We start from the raw sequence: 25,958 nt of genomic DNA on the forward strand, positions 1-25,958 counted from the left end.
TATTTGTGACCAAATGAAGTGTGTTGGAAGTAATGGAGTTGAGTTTAAATTCGGATTCAATGTGGTTATGCTACAGGCAGTAGGACCAAGGTCCCTTTGAGGGACCAAAACTGAAAATTTACAAGTCTAATTGGTATGAGACCAATTGGGAATGAAAATAGACACTAAATTACACAATTTTCATTCAGGAACCATGCCCAAAAAGTACACAAAACCTAGTGAACAAATTGACCAAATCTGAAAATTCTCAGTCTGCCTTGTGCAAACTGACCAAATGAACAGTGTTTGTTCATTTGGCCATAACTTGAGCTAGGCTAGTCTAAATGACCTAAACTTTTACCAGTGGACAGTTGAGATATAGATCTAAAACTTTCATGAAGAACACAAACCCAAATTATGCCATTAACCAAGTCATTTGGCCACCCAAAGTTGGCAACCTAAAACTGGCAGAACCAAAATTTGCCCAGAAATCTGGGTTAAGTCCAATCCGGCAGCTATGGTTCAAATGGCTATAACTTGAGTTACAAAACTCTAATTGGAGTGATTTAGAAAGGAGAATAAACTTAAGACAATAGGGAACATTTTCTATGAAGAAAGTTTTGCCAAATTCTAACAGTAAAATGACCAATGGAACAGTGCAACTTAAGACACCAAAACTAAAAATTTGCAAATTTGCCTAAACGACTTAGAATTTGAGTAAACAACCAAAACCAACAAATTTAGTTACCAAAATGTGGTATGTGGGTGAAGTTGGAATTCCCATACCTATTAAGCATTAGAAAATCAACAAATTGACTTGAATAGTGTAGTGAATAGTAACCCCGAAATACAAAATTTAAAGAATGCCAAGTTTAGTATATTAAAGCTAGGTATAAGTGAATTTAAATTTATTTTTGGATTTACAATGAGTTGTGATACTGAAACACTGTGAAACTGTGTGTTTCAGCTGAAAAGAACACCGGGAAAGAACCCGAGGAATCGAGTCAATGCCAAGAGGTGACTCGCTTAAGGTTTGTGCACAACTAACTCTTTTGTTATATTTTACTTCTAAATCGATTTGAACAAGTTTATTTTATGATTTATAAATTTTGATGTGTTGAGAATTATAGTTTGTTGAATAAAATTGTTTTCTTATGCATTTAAGGATTTATTGCATGGTTTTGAGAATCGTAAATTTTAAGTTTGATGTGTTGCCAACCTTGAGCATGAATTTATGATGATTAAATATGTTGATGATTTGCAAATACTTTTATAAATAGGAAATGTTTTGAATATGATTTGAAACCACAGTTGACATGGCAAAATTTGTTGTGAATTCTCATTAGCTTGTCTAGTGAGATATCTCCTCCACTAGATGGGGCGAGTTCCTTCCTCTCTGGCTTGCCAGTTGGGGAAGAGTTTGAATGAGTACTCATATATACTAGCTAGTCTTTATTTCTCCCTTTTAGCCTCGGTTATTGGGAGAGTGTGAAATGTCATGGTGTACAACACGGCATCTATTTGAATTTTGGGTCATGGGTTCAACTGTGTGGATTGTTGGCAACGCCCTTTAAAATATGTATAATTTGATAAATTGTGATTGAAATAAATAATTTGTTAGTGATTCAAAATATTTTTGTATTGTTTCGGAATTTAAAAGAAATATAAATAAATAGTTACTATTTAATCAAAATGTTATTCAAATGAATAATTTGCATGAATGAAAATATTGATTTTTGAATGTCATGGATTTTGAAGAATTTAGAAATTTTAAATTTTTATTCATTATGAATTGTTAAGAATAATTTGTATTAAGTTTTAAATTTTTAGTTTGTGCACCACTGAGTTCACCACTCAGCGATAGCTTTGTATGCTGTCGCAGGTGAAAGAAAATATAGAGCAGCTGAGCGAGGTTACTGAAAGACACGGTGAGATTATCCTTGGGTATATCATAGGTATACCCTTGTACTTTAGATTTTGATGTAATTCTGTAATTATATGTATGAAACTTCCTTTGAGAAGTTATACCAACTCTTTTGTAATATATATATATTTTGATTGTAATCAAATACAAATATTTGTAATATAATCTTGAAATTTTATATACTTATAAAGTTTTGCACTATTAAATTTTAATGCTCCCATGAATGTGAAAATTAATTTATTTACCTCAATGAGATGTTTTAATGTTTAATTTAATTTAAATTGTGTATTGAGTTGCTTGTGCTGATTTGGGAAATGAAATTGATTAATGCAGTTGTGATTGGGAACTATATTGGGAGTGTTTTTATTTTCAGGTTTTGAAGAACTGTTTTTTCAAAATATAGACGGCACTCTGCTGAAATTTTTGTAAAAATTGCGGAGATTTTAAATATCTAAAAATTAGATTTATTTTGGACTTTAAATAAAGGTTTTTAATATTTGAGAAAAATTTTATCCACCAATTTAAAAATGAACGAAAATTGTTTTAAATTCCCTTGTAGTATATTTAATGGGTTATCAGTAAGTGAAGTACGGTAATTCATTAGGTGTACTACGGGAGCATGTTACATCTTACGAATAGTAGGGTGTGACATTGTGTGCATTGAGTACTTGAGTGTTCTACCCAAAATGCTTGCTGGAATTGTGTACAATATATATAAAAGTGCCATGATTAAATGTTGAAGTATTGGGAAGAGGAGGATTGTCAAAATTAGAAGTGTGATGTTTAAATGTAGGTTGTGTATGTTGGCAGCACCTAAATTAGTCATAAGTGGAAAACTGTGAACCCAATTGGTATGAGGCCAATGAAGGGTGAAACTAGACACCAAATAGGCCAACTTTCATGTAGAAAATTTTGCCCAGAAACTGACCTTAAAAATGACCAAATCCGGAATGGCAACCTTGCAAACCTAGATTTTTGACCATATGAATAGTAGTCATTGGGATGACCATAACTCACTCAAAAAAGGTCTAATTGACCTGAAATTTTTACCATGGATAGCTTAGACATAGAGCTACAATTCTTATGAAGACACCAAAGACCAGAAATGGCCAGAACCAAGTCAAATATCTTGCACAAGTTCGGATACTAAAACTGCTAGAACTAAAAGTGACCTAAAATTGACCAAATTTTACACTGATGGTGTAATCTGTCCAGCTTTAGTAAATTGACCATATCTTGGTCTATACAACTCAGAATGAGCTGCAGTTTTGCCCAGAGTGCAATAAGACATTGAGCTACAATTTTGCTTCTTTGACTAGAAGCTAAAAACCAAGAGAAATAGGACTTTAAGTTAGACCAATCTAGCACACAAAAATTGAGAATTTGACATTTACATACAATGATGCTTGAAGTAATTTGGCAATGAATGCCAACTTGTAAAAATGGTAAATTGCACTATATTGGTAGCATATTGAAATGAAAATTGTGACATGTTAATACTAGAATCAACTTATCTATGATGTATAAAAAGGTCAATATTTTCATTGACCAGTGAATTGTATAATGACCAGTAAACCCTGAAAATAAAGAAATAAATATTTAATATTGTAATATGCCCTAGTTTGCCTAGTTGACTAGTTTGGATAGGTTGGCATGCCAATAGGATTCTAACAGCTGTTCTGCAAATAGCTTTTATGTCATATTGTGTTTTATGGCTTATTATGCTATACTATGATTTTAATAGTCTATGGCTATATAGATTGTGTTATTATACTCGGCTTAATGCCTAATTGATTATATGGCTTTTTAGCCACACTGTTTGCACATCGGGAGATACTTTGTGATTGATGGTGTGACGGCCTGAGGTACTAGGTACCCAGTGCTAGTATATCCGTTTATTCAGTCTGGTCAGTGTATAGGCTACACGGCCAGTCAATTAAAACATTAATCAATTCAGACAGTTAAGTTAAGTTAAGTATACAGAAATTTCAGTACAATTAAATTAAACATTGAATGAAATCAGTAAAAGAGATTAGCAATAGAAACAGAATAAAGATACAATTTGCAGAACCGTAGAGACTTAAAATACAATACAGTTAAAATAATTGATTCTTGGATATCCGAATTATGATTTATTTCTTTCTTTATTTGTATATATTATTTCTTGTTATATTATTGCACCACTAAGCAGAAATGCTTAGCGCGATGAAATTGCTTCCTCTCGCAGGTACTGAAGGTAAAACCAGTAGACTATCGACTGAGATTTTTGGAGTCCAGATCTGCAGAAGTGTTAGATGAATTCAAGATTGTCACCTCCTCAGCAATGTATGTAGACAGGGCTCATTTTAAGCATGTTTTCTAATCTGTACATTATAATTACTGCTTATATTGTAATGTGAATTAGTAATTGTAATTTCATTTGTATATCCAGTACTTGATAAATTTATGTACTTAATTGGCAAATTATGTAAGTTAATAAAATATAAGAATTCTGATATTTGAATTGATTATATAATCATAATGATTCTGAATGAGATTGAATTTTAGAAATTTTGAGACTGAATCTGAGTTTGAGAAACTGATGAGAATGCCTTGAGATAATCTGAGTTATGAATTTGAGCATATATTGAAATTGCTTTAGGCAGGTTCAGAAGAACTGTTAGTCCAAAGTACAGCCAGCACTCTATTAGATTATCATTAAAATTTTTAAAATTTCTAAATTAGTCAGATTTTGATAAACAGTAAAAATAGCCTAAACCTCAGATACAGTTTTTGAACAAGTAAATCAAGAACTATAATGAAATCAGATAAGATCAGGTGCTCCGACACTCCGTGTGACACGCCTTGCTCGGCTACACTGTAGACGGGTGAGGGGTGTTACAACATAAGCTTGCCATATGTCTTTTAATCATATAAGATGATTAAAGTCAAGATCAAATATAGGTTTAACACTTGGCACAATGTGATTGGGTCAATTAAACCTAGAGCCAATCAGAAGGTGACATGTGGTAAGGGTTTTAAGTGGTGACCTAGCTATATAAGGGAAAGGATGAAAAGAAAAATACCTAGCTGCTATTTGTTTCATTGGTGCCACCCCAAAGCACCTCTCCCTTTCATCTTCTTCATTTCTCATCAATTCAAAGAGATTTCCCAACAATCTCTTGAATTAAAAATACTAGAAATCGTTTCTAGTGTCCTGTTTATATCTGTAATCTCTCAAAAAGCAAAACCTGATTTTCTAATTGATTGGAAAAGCTTTAGAAGCTGTTCAAGGGGTTGCCATTGGTGATCTTGGTGTAGACAAGCTAGAGGGACAACATCTGGTGTCCTAGGCGCATCCCAAAGGTGACAAACACACTGCAGCGCATCAAACAAGTTAGTGCACTTGTTCTTGATCTAATATAGGGTTCTAATGAATTAATCTGTTAATTCTAAAATCTTAAATGGCAAATGTAGATCCAAAAATATATTAAAAGAGTTTTAATATGCTGTTTATCATTGAAATCATAGATAAAAATAAATCTTACATGATGCATGTGACCCTAGAAGAAAAATTTTGAATTTCAATGATCTAAACTTGTGTTTTTCATGCTTCCGCTCCTTCAAAAAACCCAAAATGTGGGTTATAAAGACTGACCTGAACCTGAAATCCTGAAGGCGCAAGGTTCATGAGTCCAGGTCAATTATTTGGAAATAATTCACTCTACATAACTAGAAAAATTATGATTCCTGAACCTAAGTGATCCTAAGACATAAGGTAACAACTCATACGAAGGATATTAGGTCTTAAAATGAATGTAGCATATCCAAATAATTAAACTAAATTGGACTCTAGAATCTGCCTGATTCTGGAACCTGAAAGGGTTAATGAACCAGTTGTGGTAATTTGATCATAACTTGAGCTACAAAACTCCAAATGGAGTGATTCAAAGAGGGAATTAAAGTAGAGACATTAAGGAACAACTTTGATGAGAAAAGTTAGCCAAAATCCCACTGTAGATAGGTCTAATGGAATAGTAAACTTAGGTGATAAAACTAAAATTTTGGAAATACATCTAGAATGACTTAAATTGTAATTGGCAACTAATGCCAATAAGTTTATAAACCAAAATGTGGTACTACCACACATTTAGAATTTGTATTCCTATTAATTATGAAAAAGTCAAATTTTGCATGACTAGTAAGGTGAATAGTAAACACAATGACACATAATACATAAGTAATACAACTTGAAATATGAAATGTAATTAACATAAATGGATTGTTTAGAGTATAAATGAGATAAAGTTATCATTAGGACTTACATCTTTATTTCAAATAGGATAATAATACCCTATACAAAAAATTGGTGCATGAGAAGTAATAATGTGAATACTAATTCATATAAATTTTGTAATAAATAAATGAATCACATGAATATGTGAATGGGACATTAGTTCTCATTATGAGAGAAAGGAAGAATGTTTTGAGTGCAATGGTATACGAAACAATTGATGTAAATTGTGATCAATATATATAATATGATGAATATATAAATTACGTAGGAATGCGATTTGAAAATTTTGCTTCCATCAAATTAGAATTAAAATACTATAAAATATAAATAGAACTTATAATGAAATAATAAAACATATTAATGCTTAATGGTACCTATGTACCCATGTAATACCTAGACACGTGTGTCAGATTGGATAGATTGGTATTCCAATAGGGTATTATTTGAGCAGTACTGTGTAAGACTTTATGCTTGTATTTATGGCTTTATGCCCATATTGATGGCTTGTATGCCCGATTATTTGTTATCATAGCTTTTTAGCCATATCGATTGCATATGTGGTTGACGTTCTGTATTTCATGCCCCATGGTATGACGGCCTGAGACACTACGGTGTCCAGTGCCTAGTGACCGCTTATCTAGTTTAGTCAGCCTGTCATAGGTTACTTGGGCAGTAAAATAAATTAAGAATATTAGAAATTAAAAATATTAGAAATTAAATAAATGAGTTAGAAAGACTTGAAAATAATTAGTTAGAATTAAGAATATTAGTTATTATGAAATGATCCAAACCACATAAAAAAATTATTAAGTAAAGTGATGAAATATTAGCAAAAATAGGTATAACTTAAATAAATATTATAAATGTACCTTTTATAACCATATGAATATAAACTTAGTATTTTTATTAATTTTGTATATTAAAAGCTTCTAAAGAGGAACAAATTAGAATAAAAGATAGTTAATACTAGAAATATCATATTAAAATAAATTAAATTCCTGAGTATCCTAATGATACTTTATTTCTTTCTTTATTTGTTTATATTATTTTCTTGTTATATTATCGCACCACTAAGAAGCAATGCTTAGCGCGATGGATTGTTTTCTTCGTGCAGGTACTGAAGATAAAACCTAGTGGACATTAGACTGGGATTTTAGAGTTTGGATCTATAGAAATGTCAGAAGTGTTCAAGGTTGTCACCTCCTCAACAATGCATGTAGATAGGGCTCACAAAAGTCATATTATATATTTTGTGTATTATAATTAGTTATTATGTTGAAATTTATTTGTATATCATATAAATTATAAATTTATGCAATTAGTTTTTATATCGTGTAAGTTAATGAAAATATGAGAATTTTGATATATGAATTAAGCGTGAATGGATTTGTACAAATGAGTATGAAATTGAATTTCATAATGATGTTTGAAATGATGAGATGATTATGGTGAATATGAATTGAAATATTGTTGAGATTTTTAAGCAGGTAAACGGTGAAATATGTCAAATGGTAATAAAATAGGGAAAACTCCGTTAGTTTTTCTTTAGAATATAATTTATTTTAAAATATAACGAGTTCAAAATTATTAAAAGAATAAAGTAAGATAAGATAGGGTGCTCCAACACTGAGTGTAACATACTTTGCTCGACTACACTGTAGACGGGTAAGGGGTGTCACATAAAGAGCATAAGGGAGTTTCTTAGCAAATCCTTATATGTTTCAACCATTTTTCTCAAAATAGTATTCACATTCTTATTGGCTACTTTAATAGCTCTATTAGTCTAAGGCCTATATGGTGAAGACTTATGATGCTTGATTTTGAACTCTTCAATTAACTCTAAAAAATCACCCTTAAGCTAAGACTGTCTCGTGAGGTACTCCAAATTGGCAGATTATGTCTTTCCAAACAAACTTGCTCATCTGCTTAGCACCCATTACTCTATAAGATTCAGCTTTAACCTATTTAGTAAAGTAGTCGATTGCCTCAATTATAAATATATGGCCATTAAAAGCTGCGAGAGAAATCTTCTTAATAATGTTTATGCCTCAAACTAAAAATGGCCACAGTGAAGTCATATTATAGAGTTCACTTGGCAATAGATGGTTCAAGTTTCCATGGATCTAACATTCATGACATTTTTTGACAAACCTAGCATAATCAGTGTCCATAGTAGACTAGTAATAACCCAACCTTAGAATTTTCCCAACTAAAACCCTTCTATTCATATGAGGACCACACATTCCCACATGTACTTCTTTCATTATTTGCTTAGCTTATTTTTCTGTCACACATAAGAGCAAAAGTCCATCAAAGAACCTTTTGTAGAGTTGCCCCCTAGATAGAGTAAACTAAGTGACTAATCTAAGAATCATAGCTTTATCTCTTTTATTGGCTGATTATGGATATTTCTTTACTTCTAGATGCCTCCTTATGTATTTATACCATTTTCCTTCGTCCTCTAGGTCCAAATGTGCTACTACTAATCCTTTATAGCATAATATCTTAGTTCTCACTAGAATAACTAGCTAGGTCAACTTTTGATCACCCCTTTCCCATAGAAATGTCTGTGTTGCTAGGGAATCAACCATCTAATTCTGAGCATAGGACGTGCACTGTCATACCCTATTCCTCCATAAGATGTAACATGATCTCGTAGTACATCTAATATTACCGTACTTTGCTTACCGGTAACCCATTAAATATACTACAAGGGATTTTAACTCAACTTTCGTGAAATTTAAATCATTGATTAAAATATAGTGTTATAAAATTTTTCAAAATTTTGGCAGAGTGTCGGCTGTATTTTAAGAAAATAGTTCTTCAAAACCTGCAAAGAAACACAATTCCAATATGATTTCTCAAATATAACTCCAATAAACTTCATTTCATCTCACAATTCAATCTCAATAATCAAATCAATTTATTTTCAAACCAACCTCATCATAAAAGAAACATTTCATTGATTACAAGACTCAAAAATTAATATTACAAAACTATACAGGTAAATGAAATCTCAATTTGCATTTACAATAATTTACATTTAATTACATACCAAAATATTTTACAAGAGTTTTTATACAAACTGCTCAAATAATTTACATAAATATTCTTACATGCATACATCAAAACCTATTTACATGGGTATACCTATGATATACCTGGAGCTGATCTGAATGTGTCTTCAAAGAAGCTTATTCAACTGCTCTATGCTTTTTTCACCTGTGACAGCATACAAAGCTATCGCTGAGTAATGAACTCAGTGGTGCGCAACTATAATTTAAAACATAGTACAATATACATTGACAAAATTATAACAATTAATTTGAAAGTCTCGAAATTCAAAAAAATTTAAAAGTCAAAATTTTCGTTGCCAATAATATAAATCATTAGTTAAAATGACTTTGAGCAAGAAATTCAATTTATCAAATCACAACTGGACATTTAAAGTAATTCCAGCAATCATTGAAATAAAGATTAATTCCAACAAAATCAATTATGCATAAATTCCATTTGAAATCGAAATTCTTTACTATTTAAAAACCATTCTTTATCTCACTAACTATGCAAGAATAATCTACAAAGGCCATCTTCTGGGTGATTCTAACTCCCTATGGTTGGGGGGGTCAAATCGGATTCTAACTCCCTATGGTCGGGGAGGTCGAATCATCGTGCACAGTACATACCACAATAATGAAACTTCCGAAAAGGGCCATAACAAATAAAAACTTAGATCTAACCTCTAATAAGAGGAGAATCTAAGCCTGTGCACATACCATGGTAATCAAAATAAAGCTAACTCCATTGTCTCCTCAACAAATGAAAGAGACGGGTAATAACCTAGTCAAGCATCTATTGTGAGATACAAAACAATATCATAAATCACTTTGTCCTTTTTGTGAGCATAAATCATAACACAATTCGATTCAAAGTCAATTTCAATATCCAATAATTTTTATGCTCATCACAATTCAAAACATAAATTTATATTTTTCCATGCAAATTGTCCATCACAATTCAAAATATATTCTATCACAATTGTCTAAAACATAATTTATTCAATCCACAATAATGCTTAATACTTATTGAAATACCATTTCATAAAGCTAAATTCATACATACTATAACAAATTCAATAATCATTGAATTAAATCCAATACTTGATAAACATAATACATATGGAAAATAACGCCATTTAATCATATAAAATATTTAGAACAGAATCAATTAAAAACTAGTTGTGCACAAACCTCTGATGAGTCGCCTGTTGGCCTTGACTCAGCCGGTCTTTTCCCTTCCCGGTCATTTCTAACTGAAACACACAATTTAAAGTGTTTCAGTACCCATTTAAATTGTTTCTAATAATAAGGTTCAATAATTAAATTTTATTAATACTATTCCTTTCATTAGTCAACCTATAATGTTGACCTTTAATTTACACTAGGTGAATTAGTTTTAATGTCACTAATATGTTCCATTTTTCATTCCTCACTTGTTGATATATGTGTTGCCAATTTCATTTCAAAGCTTATTACATTATTGTAATTATTCAAATTTCATGGCCAATGTTTACTATCTATTGGACCAAGCTACAGTGTAAATTTAATAAATTTCTCTTCATTAAATTGTTTCTCATTGTGTCTTCTTTAATTTTCTTTTTGAATCACTCCATTTGGAGTTGTATAACTTAAGTTATGGTCAATTAACCATAACTAAGTCAAATCTAAATTTTAATTTCCTTTTTAGGTATTTTCGGTTCTACTTTTATTAATTTATTTGGACTGTTTGTAATCACATTGAGGTCTAGCATTCTTCATAAGTATTGTTGCCCTATATCTTAGGGACAACCATAAATTTTGTTTATTATTTTTAAGTCTTCATAGAATTCTTTTTGTAACCCAATTTGTGCAAGCATTCTGATTTGGTTCTGGTCATTTCTGGGATTTGGTGTCTACATAAGAGTTGTAGCTCTATGTCTAAACTCTCCATGGTAAAAATTTTAGGTCATTTGGACCTGGTTTGATTGACTTATGGCCAAAATACTGACTACTATTCATATGGTCAAAATTTTGGGTTTTCATGTCATGCAATTCCGGATTTGGTCATTTTTTTAGGTCACTTCTAGGCAGAATTTTGGCAAATTTTCTACATGAAAGTTGGCCTATTTTATGTCTAGTTTTACCTCCAATTGGCCTCATACCAATTGGGATCACACAAATTCACTTATAACCCAAAATGCTTACTGCCCTTACTAACCACACTTTGCATTGAAAAATGGCACTTCTAATGGACATCATTCACTTTACAATTTGGTCAATTGTTCAACAACAACCTAATGTAATCAAATATCCAGTAATAACTCAATTCCATTAAATCAATTGTCCCACAACAACTCAATTTAAGTCAAATATCTAGCAACACTTAATTTAATTAAATCAATATCCAACACTTGTACAAATCTTCAAACTCTAATCAATTGATCAAAACCACTAATGTACATTCCATTAACTCATAATCAACATTAATATACATGATAATAAGGCCTTCCTAAGCACATCAAGGCTGCCCAAATTGGTACATATGCTTCAACTTCCATATTGACTTCATAACGTTACTTCAAATACACAATTCAAACATACACATGTTAATTAAACTCTTATACATTTAAGCACTTTAATCGACACCTCAAATCACCATTTACATGAAGAAATAATTCATACTCCCATGGACATGAAGGCTGACAAATTGGAGACTTGTCAACACTCAACAATTTCTTCAAATTCTTTCATATTCCTACTCACCATAACCTCAATTACAAGTTTAATGAAGCAAGTAAAGAAAATAAGCACTTACCTCTTTTGAAGCTTGTCCAAACTTCACCAAAAACCTTTCTTTCTTGCTCCCTATCTCTTCCCCATGCTGTATGGACCAACTTTAGTGAAAGATAATGGAAGAAAATTGGCTTGGATCATGGAGAGAGAGAGAGCTTGGCCATGGATGAACTTGAATGGGAAATGGAATTCGGCCAATGAAAATGTGAGGAAGAAGAAGGTGAAAGTAGAGAAATTTGTCCACATTGGGGTTTATATAGGTCCATTAAATAATACTTAGTGGAGCACTAATGATAACTAAAAGATTAATTAATCCAAGATTCCTAAAATTTCAATTATGCCCTTAATCTTTCACTATTTATATTATATACCCAATTTCTTATTTTCATGGCATTTTCAAAATTTAATACCACTTATTTCTCATAGACATTTAGGTCAAAAGTCCACTCTAGGTGTCAAATGACCAAAATGCCCCTCTTCGAGTTGTATTTTAAATTTTTTGGTACTACCGATTTACTTCTTGTACAGCCGATTTCTTTAACTTTCGTTTTTGTTTATACTAACTTATTAATTTTTCTTTGACATTTCCAATGTCAATTACACCTCAGTAGACCTTTAATTATGTTCCAAAAATATTTCCCCTAGTTCCCCGTGGTCCAAGGCTAATCAACGGTCCTCGCCGTAACTTCCTAGTGCGATCACCCATCGCTTCGGTGATGGCTCATTTAACCTAGTTTCATTTCCTCTCTTTTATTTTTTCTTAAATTTTCTTGTATTTTCTTTTTATTTATTTCATCATTTTATGCCTGTTTATTATCACTGAAGTGTAGTTCCAGACATCCTGACTTGTCCGGGCTGACATTAGGTTATTGGAGTAGTCGAATATACGGACTACGTAAAGTGAGGGCGTTACATGCACTTCATGGTCATCTCATCAAATTGGCTAATAGTTTCTTCACACTTTCCAAGTATTGCTTTAATTTTTCTTCATTTAACTCCCATTCACCTTTAATATAGTAGGCCACTAGCATTGAATCTCCAATTAAGACTACTTATAAGAACATCGATGTGGGGCAATGGAAAATCATCTTTTGTGGTGGCCTTGTTCATGTGCCAGTACTCTACACACATTTTAACATGTCCATCTTTCTTGGGAACTAGCATGATATTAGCTAATCACTCTGGATATTTGACTAATTTGATGAAATCAGCCTCGATGAGTTTCTTCACTTTTTGAGCTATCTTTTTTTCCCATTAAACTCTAAGCCAATGTTTCTTTTGCATTACCAGCCTCATACTCGGGTCTGTTATGATCTTATGCTGTACTATGTCTTGGTTAATCCCAAGCATATCCTTATAATATAAGGTAAACACTTCTTGGTACTTTATTAACAAGGTTATAAATTTAATTCGTTCTTCTTGATTAAGATCTTCAGCTAACTTTATTTTTTTTAGAGTTTTCTGGTGTACCCAAATTAATAAAGATTGATTTTAATGCATTAATAGAGATAGATTCTAAATGGTTATGAATGCCATGAGTATGCCTATTATAAAAAACATCAAACAAGTAAGCAAAAGGACTAGTCATATTATTGATCCTTTCCCCAATATCGGCTTAAGTACATCAAAAATTAAAATATCAACATTATTGTCATTACAAAAGATAAACTTAAACTTAGGGGTGTAGGTCCATGAGCTTAGCTTTCATGCAGTCTTTAGATCAATGGTGTCAATTTTCTATTCTAGCTTTTCCACATGTGGTTGATCCTAATCATTTGTCTGAGTAATTATCCATTATTTCATGAACTTAGAAGGCTTTAGCTCTTCTTCCTTTACTGCTTTTTCCACCATTTCCTTATTTTTTCCCTTTCCATCATCCTTCTGTATAGACAAATCAGGATAATATCTACCATTTCTGGTCACGTGACTCACCCTTTTCTTCTCCTCTCCATTAGAATTGGTCCATACATCCAAAGGACCCTTATCATCGGTAAAACTATCCTAACTGTCAATAAGCATTACAAACTAAGTTTCATCAAGCTACTAGATGGGTCAGATAAGATCAATGATTTGATCAGAGTTATTTAGGGTGGTGAAAATCATGTAAGGACCTAGTAGAGCTAGAACATTATGGTTAGGCATAGGATTGATATGGGTGTTTTGTCAGTTTTCTGGGTTGGCTATCGTTTTGGCATCAATTAGGTCTTAAATTTCATGTTTAAGTTAGAAGCATCAGTCAGTGTCATGATTGTGAGTTTGGTAGAACTAGTAGTATTGGTTAATATCATAGCTAGGTGGGAGTAGATTTGGTGGTGATCTGGGTGCTAGAGGCTACAAGAGGCCTTAAGTTTTGAGACGCTTGAAAATTTTAGACAAGGGTTGGTTCTTGGGAAAATCTCCCTGGGGGACAAAACACAGTATGAACCTCAATAGCCTTAATGCTAGTTGATTAGCTTACCTCAGGCCTCTTTTCATGGTTGACCATACTTTACTCTTCCAGCTTAAACATTTTTTTATTTAAGGTTTCATCAAGCATTTTTCTTAAACATGGCCATAGTGTCTTCTATCTTAATTGGAGTAAATGAAATCCTTACTAGTCTCTTCCCTTACCTAACCTAAGTGACCTTATCAGGAGTCTCTTTGGTGTGTTTTGGTGCTATATTTGCTGTAAGTATTACAAGTATACGATTTAAGGGTGAACCTAAATATACTATGTACATGAATGTAATATATGAATGGATTTTTTTTTTTTTACCTTTACCTATTTCAGAAAATACAAAACCAAAAATGAAGAACATAAACCAAACCAAAATTAGAACCAAAACCATAATCTAAACCAAAATTGGAAAAAAAAAATCGAAACCTTCATTACTACTGAATCTTCACCCCCTTATTACTCCAACTCTCACGTATGGGGTAGGGTAAAAATCTATCCTAGGCTTTGGTACACTAGACACACGAATAGGGATGGTCCAGGATGATCCTTCCCTCACAAACAATGGGTTTATGCCTTAAAGTTTCACCATAAGTAGGCATCCTCTTTCCTAATAAGGGTTTTTGAAATGGACCTAGGCCTATATACACATTGGGTTTACGCATAGGCTTAGGTTCATTTCAACTACTACTAAAACTTACATTTTTGAATATTAAGGCCATAAATCTAACACAACAAATCTATAGGATACCTAGGGCTGAAATCTAGAGCTTATAGGTTTCAATGGGTAGGAAAAAGGGTTAACTACGCGAAAGCTTGTCTATTAAGCGCAATGGCCGGAGTTGTGGCTCTTTTATATACTCGAAGATATAGGCATGGGGTACTAACATTCACTAATATACCATAGCTTGAGTGGGATGGCCTCCTTAGCTAATACTAGCAAGGCTAGAAGGGTAAGTGAGATTTATGTGACACTGTAGTGTAATGAACAGAAGTTTAATAAAGGAATAATATTATACTAGCAGAAACACATTGGAGTAACTATCCATTATCCCCAATGGATTCGCCAAAAACTATGGTGGGATCATGTGGTATAAGGTGAAAGATCATCTACTAAGATCACATAAAGTTCATTAGGTAATGCCTAGGGAAGATGGTGGAGTCACATCAGTTTCACTTAAGCACCACTTCATTAGATAACATTTCCTAGCCATGCAATTTATACAATCATAATAAAATTGAGTCTAATGCATAGATAGATAAGAGTCGCCACTCGGGTAATAATTGAGACATATTCATTGTTTTTTCTAAGGGACATTTGATTGAGGCATCATTTTCGAAGGGACAATCGAAGAGATTTTATTAATGTGCTTAATTTTCTAATAGGATCATGAATGACAACTTACTCCTTGCAGAGGTTTTACAATCATCATCACCATAGCCCAATGTATAGGTTTGGGATAGTGGGTATGTAAGGGGTGTTAGGCACCCCTTACACCTGGTATAACCTCGTTAATTTGAGTGCCAATCTTTTACTAATGTTTCTAAAAGTCTTGTTTATTATTTCTTTGTAAAACTTCTTATCTAAAAATGCAATTTCTAAACCTACACACAAACAATCCAAACAGGGGTTATTGTTTATAAATAATTTTCATGTACAAGTACTTCCTATCCATGGGGTTGTTAAATTTAATTAAGTGATAGTTATCAAGTGACTAAAATTAATTAATTTTTGATAATTTAATTTACAAACAAGTTAAGTTTACAAATAACCTTAATTTTCTATGTAACTAATTAATTTTTTTATGTACTAAGTTACTCCTAAGGATAATTAAACTAATGAAATTATGCGCATGTTGCAATTTATTCTAATAAACACATAACAGCTCAAGAAATTACATCTTAAAAAAATATTTATTTCTAACATGCTAATTTATTTTATTTCTTATCAAGTATTTAATAAAATTAATTTTACATGCCAAAGTTGGTTTTTTATATAAATAAGATTTAATTTTAATTTACTAAATTTTTGTTTAATTAAATTTCATGCAAGTGGGTTAAAGATACAAATTATCACACCTTACCCCTTTGTAAGGTATAATATGATCTCGTAATATACCTAATAAATTACCGAACTATGCTTACCAATAACCCATTGAATATACTACAAGTGATTTTAAACGGATCATAGCATTTTATTTTATTTTTATTTTGAAAAAAACTGCATGGTGATGGTTAAAACTTTAACAAAACCCAAAATGTACAACCTGTTGAAATCGTAATATAAATCAAGTAAACGACATTCTTCAATCCATTTCACAAGCATAATAATAATTTATTAGAGATAAGAAACTTAATATTACAAAAATTACATTTACATAAGTCTCAAAACAATAATACAAATATTTACAATCTCAAAATGTTATAGCAATGTAATGCTTTTTATACAATTGCTCAATGTTCGCACAACCATACATATAGCTACAAAATACATCAAAAGGAATTACAGGGGTATACCTTATATATATACCCACAGTCAATTCAAAAGTTGCTCCAAAGTTTCTCACTTAGCACCCTTCTCCTTTCCCTTACATGCGACAGCATAAATAAGCTATCACTGAGTACATCACTATGTGGTGTACAACTAAGAATTTCAAAACTTAAAATAAAGCATAACTTGTCAAAATATAGCAAATCACATTTTTTCATAATCATGAAAATATCACAATAATTTCTAAGTCCATAACAACCATTTATTGAAATCACTTTTCAATTAAGAAATCCTAATTCACAAATCACAAATGACAAAGCATAAGTGTTGCCAACAACAACACATAGTTTAGACTATGACACAAAATTTTATGATCAATGCCGTGTTGTACACCACGACAAAGCAAATCAACCTCACTAACCATTGTTAATGAGGGAAAGGCTAGCTAGCTAATGAGTACTTATATAGTCTCACCCCACTAACCATTATTAATGGAGGACATAATCAAATCAATTATCAAACCCTAAATAGTCATTACTATTGGGGAAATCTAAAAGGGACTGTCATGCTAACTATGGTTTTAAAACAAATTTTCAAGAGTTTCTCAATCCATAACCACATTTACAAAACAATAAACACATTCAAATCATTATAAAATCCATAAAGGGTTGGCAATATACAATTATCTCAAATGCAAGGGAAAAACCTTATCTCATTTATATAAAGCTCATTCAAAAAAATTTTGAGTTAAAAATAAAGAAGGAAATTAGTTGTGCATAAACCTTCAATGATCTCCTTTCTCTTTATTTACTTCTCCTTGTCCATCCTAACCTCTTTTTCTACTAAAAACACACAAATAGAATGTCTCAATATTCATCTCAACTATTGCCAAGTACTCGTTACATGAATGTTTAATGCATCTCTAAGTTAGTTTTGCAATTTCAATGAGTTTTGATTTTTTGGACAGCTTAGTGCTCTAATCTTTGAACCCAATTCTTACCCAGTTTCAAACATAATTTGGTGAGGTGCTCTGCATGAAATTTGTTCCTCTTGGTCTCAACTTTATTTTCCTTTTTGAATTACCTTATTTGGGGTTTTCTAGCTTTAGTTATAATCAAATTACTAATTACTGTTCACGCGGACAACCCAGCAGATTCCATGTTTTCATAATTTTACCCAATTTTGCATCTAACATCCAGACCTCTTATGTTCATAATTTGATCTTAGTCATTAAAATAATATTGTAGGTCTCTATCTTATGTTTCTAAATCATTTTGAATCACTATAATTAGAGTTTTTTAGAGAAAGTTATGACCTATTGACCATGTTGGGGTCATAAGGCCATTTAGCTGAATTGTAGGAATCCAGCTTATAGCGAATCCATATAGCCGACCCCAAATTTTTGGGATAAAGGCTTAGTTGAGTTGAGTTGAGTTGAGTTGTAGGAATCCAGCTTATGCATGCCTAAGTTTCTCTAGCAATTTCCCTAAGTTTCCCTAAGATCTAGGTTCTGGTCAAAACACAAAAGTTGTAGTTCTATGTGTTATAAAAATTTTAGCTTTGCAATCACAGCATTTGCAGTTTTGTAGGCCAAGTTATGAAAATTTTTCCATAACTTGTCAGATGGCCAATTTCCAAAAATTTCCAGGTTGGTCCAAGCTCAGGCAGATTTGTTGACCCAAATTTGTCCAGCAATTTGATTGAGTTAAATTCATAATTTGGCCCTATGATCTTCATAAGAATTGTTCTTCTATGTCTTAAGTTTCCAATGGTTTAAGAATCAGGTCAATTGGAGGTTCCTAGAGTGAGTTAAGATAATTTCCCTATTACTGTTCAAGTGGTCATTCTGCCAGGTCCAGAATTCCCACATCCGGATTCAAGGCTCATTTAGGATAACTTATAGTCATTTTATGGGCAGGGTATCTTCATGAAAATTCTAGCCCTATGTCTTTTGTTTCATTTCCAATTGGTTTCAAACCAATTGGAGTTGTGTAGCTCAATTTATAAACTGCTAAGCACACTAGACTCAGTGTCCAAAATTTTAGCAACTCAACACACTACCAATCCATCAATTCATCTCAACAACCAACTTCAATTCATACTCAATGTACATCAATTGGTCAATATTTGGACATAAGCACATCAATTTCATAATATGGTAGAAAATTCCCAATTTTCCTTAAATCCCAAACTCCCAACTTCACAATTCATGTAATTCCATAACATTTACTTCACCAATCATGTATACCTCATCAATTCAACATAAATTCTCAACTAAAGTATGCCAAATGACCATAATTAGGTCTTATAAACCTCAATTACATAACAAACCACAAAAGCCTTAATTCTACATAAACCTTAATCTTCCATTTTCTAATTCATGCAAATCCCATGCAATTTCCATTCCCTAATCTCACATACTACCTTATTTAAGCTAGAATTCATGTTTAATTTAAATCTAACACATCAAAATGCTAGATTTTCCCAAGTTGGTAGAAAATATCTCCTCCCCCTACATGCATGATTTCTTTCAATTTCTCATGTTATTTCTACCCAAATAGACCTAAATCCAAGTAATATACCTATAGTTAAGTTTGAAAGTTACTTACCTCAAATGACCAATTTCTAATCTTCCATAATCTTCAATTTCCCTTGGTTCTTTCACTTCAACTCTTTTTATCAAGATCAAGGATCAATCTTTTGTTGAAGTGGTTATGAAATTTGTGGAGGGAATTCAAGATTTCATGAGCTCAAAATAGGTATCAATGGAGGAAAATGAGGGAAGGAAAGAGAGAGAGAGGGTTCGGCCACATGAAAGAAGAGGGAGGAAAAATGGCTTTTTAATTTTAGTGTAATTTGTCTTGTCCCTTATATAATTACCCCAATTTTAGTTTATTAAAATTATAAATTTTAATTGTGTCATGGTGAGGTCATGCTTATGTCATAATGGAATTAAAATTTTTAGTTTTCATTTCTTTTATTTCCTTTACACATTTTTACTTGAATTTTCCTCAAAAAGTTCTTCATAATTCAATATATTATTTTCATTTAATTTAATTGACATTTTGATCAAAAATCAACTCTTGAAGTGAATTGACCAAAATGTCCCTCGCCGGATTATCATCCATCATTTTCATAATACTTGATGAGTCCTTAGGTATTTGGTTCACTTGAATTTTTATTGTGTCTATCTCAATTAATTTTCCCTTTATTTTTGGTCCTCAAGGTGGCTTTAAATAGTACTATTCATAGACAAAAAATGGTACTATTTAGAGCTTGGAGGTTCGGAGTGTTACACAAATAATATTGATTTTATTATTTACCAAGTAAATCACTATTATTACTATATATTTCATACAAAAAAAAATATTATTTTGGAATTTGGAGTACTTACCTTCATAATAATTTCAGTTGCCATTAGGACAAGCTATACTTTTAAACAAGGGCATTCTCTTCTAGTATGGCATGATTATCCACGTCTTACTCTCGTTAAGCTCCACGTAAGCTTCACACAGTTATGGCCCTTTTTGGTACTTACCTTAGGGTAACTTTTCAAGTTTATTTACAATGTGAAATAAACTAATAGCAAATTGCATTGAAATTTAATACTAATCTCCTAAGTCATTTAGACTTCTATTTAGTTAAAACTACCAAATGGCCAAAGGTCTTCTAACCTAATCCTAACACTTCATAACACCATATCACATAATATATATTATTAAAATTAGATCAAGATACAATTTAAAACTTGAACACAAAAAAAAAAAATTGTAAATCAACATGAAATTTTCAGATCTGGCATATTTATTGTGTTTTTGTATTTGAATTTCTAAAAATATCTAGACAAAGTATAAAAATTACAAAGACACCATAAGAGCAAGATAAAACATCATATTACATTAAAAAAAAAAATAACCCAATCAAAATCATTACCAAATAAATTACAAAAATAGAAACTTTTAACAATAAAATATTTGCACTACTTTTTTTAAAACTGCAATATCTTGCAATTACAAAATATATCTTTGTGAAAATAATGGGAAATGTAACACCCCTAAGTTCGGTAGTGCGTTCTGCTATTCCGGTGACCAGTGCCGACCGGACAGCTAGGATGCCTAAAACCACACTTCAATGAGAGTGAGGAGACATAAAATAATGAAATACAAGAAAAGAAAGTACAAGAAAAACAAAGGAAAAATGATAGCAAAGAAATGTGATCAAGTTAAACGAGCCGGGAAACCTAACGATGGGTGACCGCACTGGGAAGTCACGGCGTGGACCGTTGACTGGCCCTGGACTGCGGGGAACCCTGGAAAACATTTTTGGGACATAAATAGACCCTTGTTGAAGAATAAATATCATTAGAAATATCAAAGAAAAATTAAATAAATAGTACAAAGAAAAGTGAGAAATCGAAAAACAGACAAAACCCGGTAATACCGAAAAATCGGGAACGTAACCCGAACAGGGGCATTATGGTCATTTGACATCCCGAATTGTCTTTTGACCTAAATGTCCATTAAAAATAAATAATATTACACTTAGAAAATGAAATGAAAAATTAATTTGGTGGTACCTAAAGAAAATAGCTAAAATCATGGGGTAAATGTGGAATAAGTGGGAAGTTAGCTTAAAATATGATTTAATTTTGCTAGTGGACCACTAAGAACATTAAAATGATTAATTATACTTGTAAGTGGGCAGATTATTCCCACTCAAAGTTCATCTTCCTCACTTAGCTCAACCATGCCGTGAATGAAGATGAAAGAATCCACCATTGACGTTTTGCATAAGCTCACTTAACCTCCCCATTTTCAACTCCAATCCTTTAAGTTCCTTAATAAAAAATGGTCTACACATCACAAGGAAGATATTGATACCAAATTTGAGAAGTTTGGTGAAGGTTTAGCAAGTTACAAACAAAGGTAAGTTTACATTTTTGAGAATTTCCTTGTTAAACTTTATGTTTATGTTATGGGTGTTAGTTTTGTGAAGGAAATTTTGAAGTTTAAATAGTTATTGAGATAGCCATTTTTGGACAGCCATGGGGTCACACATTTGATGATTTATTATGCATATAATTGATGGGAAATAATGTTGATCATGGTGAGTTAGTAACCTAGTGAATTACTTCATGTTTATATGGTGATTTATGCACTTGGATGGGAATTGGTAAGTTGGACGGCACTTTGATGTTGAAGAAGGTTTGCGGCAGCTTGGGAACACTTTAGTAAATGTATATATTGAAGGAAGTGTAGGCAGAATATTGACCTAGAAGGATTGATGATATGTATGTAGATTGATATTGTAAAGTGTATGTAAAATTTGTAATGGTTAGGTGTGTATGTAATGGTACTTAGAAATTGTAAATGTGAATTATATTTGGTGTGTTGAGGGTAATGGTAATCTGCCCAAAGTAATGTTAATGTAATGTAGAAAATGCTTTTGGTAATGTACCAAAACAGATTGGTAGGTAAGTAAACAAATTGCAAAGGTAAATATGTGTTTGAAGTGGGGTGTGAAAGGCATATTGAGGACAGTGTACATTCTAGCCTATAACCTTAAATGTCTAACCTCAATTGGTATGAGACCAATTTGAGGTGAAACTAGGCACAAAATGTGCCAACTTTCATTGAGAAACCATATCAAAATTCTGCTTGCAAGGTGACCTAAGAAAATGACCAATTCGGATTAGGTGCAATTAGGACCTGAAAAATGACCAATTGGGCAGCAGTGAGTGTTTAGGCCATAACTCACTCAAACCAGGTCCAATTGACCTGAAATTTTAACCAAGAATAGTTAAGACCCATACCTACAAGTCTTATGAATACACCAAAGCCCAGAAATGACCATAAGCAAGTCAAACAACTTGCACAAGTTCGGGTCCAAAAACTGGCCGAACCAGAATTGACCAATTTGACCTAAAATTGACCTAAAATGATACCATTTGACCAGCAATAGTATAATGACCATAACTTGGTCTACTTAACTCGGATTGACATGAAATTTTTCCCCGCGTGCAATAAGACCTAGATCTACAAGTTTGTAGTTTTGACCAAAACCCGAAAACTGAGGGAACTAGGCCGTCCGGTTAGGTCAAACCAGTATCCCGGAATCCAACAATTTGCATTAAAGTGCACTAAGCAAGGAAATGACTTTGGTAAAATATACCAAACCTAAAACCCTATCGAGTGTGACATATTAACGACACTAAAACCTAATTTACCTAAAACGCAACGAGGGTCAGTATATTAGGTGATTAAGTGAATAATTGAGTTCAGTGCATTATTTACCAAACACCATCGATAGAGACAGTTTAATTTAGTACTGAAACACTTCAAATTGTGTTTCTCGATTAACAAGGACTCAAAGAAAAGGGAAGGAAACACCGAGTCGGACTGTGGGGACAACATCGAGGTTTGTGCACAACGGCTATTTCTTTTGAATTTTTCAATTGAAATAACTTATGACTATTTGTATATTATTGTTTTAAATTGTGGAAATGTGTTTGGTGGACACTTATTGATTGAAAAACATTGTGAATGGTTTGAAACTGTGAAAAATTGTTTGAATGATATTGATGGATACTTATTGATTGAAAAGCATCAGAAATGGTTTTGTGGAAATTGAAGTGAATTACGAATTGTGTTGCCATTTTGTGAATGAAATTATAACTTTGGAAATTTATTGGATTCTTACGGATCATTTGAATAAAATGTTTGGAATTATTTTGACTCATAATTGGCATGACACGGATATTATGTTCCTCCTCCATTAATGGGGTGAGTGTGATTATTCCTCCCTCTTTGACTTATCGATGCAGGGTGAGTATGATTATGTTACTCCATCTTTGACTTCCAAGTCTGAGGTGAGTATGGATGAGTACTCATTAGATAGCTAGCTAACTACCTCATTGATTTCGATTATTGGGGTGAGTATGTCTTGTCGTGGTGTACAACACGGCATATATGGAAAAATTTGTGTCATGACCTAAATTGTGTTATTGATTGGCAACATGATATTATTCAATTATTTGATCGAATTGTGTTATTGATTTGCAAAACGATATTATTCAATTATTTGATCGAATTTTTTTATTGATTTGAATAACGATATTATTCAATTATTTGATCGAATTGTGTTATTGATTTGCAAAAGCGATATTATTCAATTATTTGATCGAATTGTGCTATTGATTTGTAAAGCGATATTATTCAATTATTTGATCGAATTGTGTTATTGATTTGCAAAGCGATATTATTCATTATTTGATCAATTGTGTTATCGATTTGCAAAAGGTATTATTCAGATTATTTGATCAAATTGTGCATGAATTGACAATACGGTATTCTTAAACTATTTGACTAAATTGTGTTATTATGAATTTTGATAATTTGTGAATTGGAGTTTAAATTCCTTATGACATTCATTGTCTTGAATTTAACCATGGTTTTAAGTATCCACTATTGATATGATTTATGAATTGTGATTTAAAATTTGTATTTGGTTAATGTTGTGCACCATCGAGACATTGTCTCAAATGATAGCTTTATTCTTTGTCGCAGTAGACAGACAGATAGAGGCGTGAGACTAAATTTCGCTAGTACCGCAAATGAGAGAATTTTGGGTATAGTGAGTATACCGCATTTTGTATTTTGTAATGTAATGTATATTCACTGTATGTATATTTTGTTTTTGGTTTTGAGCGATTGCAAATTCAAATTGTACCTTGAAGTTGTAAATTAATTATTAGCTATTTGACTTGTAAAAACTGTATTATATTTACTTATCTCAGACTTTGAAAATTTTCTATGGAATTGAGTTGATAAATTGTTGTGTTGAGAAATGTATGGGAGTTGAGATTTGGAAAAGTATTGAAGTGTCTTTTCTGAGTTTTCAAGAAACTGCTTTATCCAAAATACAGATGGCACTCTGCCAAAATTTTCTGAAATTCCAAATAAATCAAATGAGTTAATTGTTTCACTTGATTCACAAAAGTTTTTAACACTGTAAATAGTGCTCACCATCGTAAAAGAAGTAAGAAAAGTTTTTGAAAATCCCTTGTAGTGTATTTAATGGGTTATCAGTAAGCGAAGTTGGTAATTCATTAGGTATACTACGGGATCATGTTATGCCTTACAGAGGGGTAGGGTGTGACATGTTTTAGTGGTATCAGAGCAAAGTTTTTAAATTCTGTTTTCACATGTTATTTGAATATTCTTTCTTCACAGTACAACTGCTCAATATCATTGTTTGATACATACAGACATTACATTATAAAAATGCACTAACGGGAGAAATCTCCTTGTATCATTGTACAGAGGTCTAAAATCCTCGAATTGATTATGGAAGAGGGTGATCGTTCATCGATCAATCGATAGAGGTGAGGTGCAAGGGATGCCCCATGCCTACATAATGTCGATGGTTCAAGAGCACCCTGCAGCATCGCGATTCTCTGCTCGATTCGCTCGTGACGGCTGCAATGTTCCAACAAATGGATGGTAATGTGCCTGCTCAAGCCCCAATACAGACTCCAGTGGTACAACCACAGTCTTCTGCTAGACAATATGACAAATTGATGAAGTATGGGGCTACAGAGTTTGAGGGGATAGTAGATCCTCTAGAAGCTGAACAATGGTTAGAGAGGATAGATAGGGTATTCAAGAAAGCGCATTGCAGAGGAGCTCGGATTTGAGTACTCGTATCTTTGCTCTGGGGATGCTTATGATTGGTGGAAAACCATTCCCCACGATGCAGTAGAACCTCTGATTGCTAACATGGAATGACTTCCTCGAGAATTCAGCAAAAATATGTCCCCGATGCTTATGTAGACCGGAGTCGCAAGAATTCCTAAGTCCGAAGCAGGGGATCGGTGGTGAGTATGAAAGGGAATTTTCCGCCTAAGCCATTATGCAAGAAGTCTACTTTCTACCAAGAGGAGAGATGTAAGAGGTTTGAAACCGGCTTGAAGCCTAGTATCGATTACAAGTGGTCGAATTCAAACATAACAACTTCTGAACTTA

The sequence above is a fragment of the Hevea brasiliensis genome, chromosome 6, assembly GCF_030052815.1.
Source record: "Hevea brasiliensis isolate MT/VB/25A 57/8 chromosome 6, ASM3005281v1, whole genome shotgun sequence".
In the NCBI taxonomy this organism is placed as follows: Eukaryota; Viridiplantae; Streptophyta; class Magnoliopsida; order Malpighiales; family Euphorbiaceae; genus Hevea; species Hevea brasiliensis.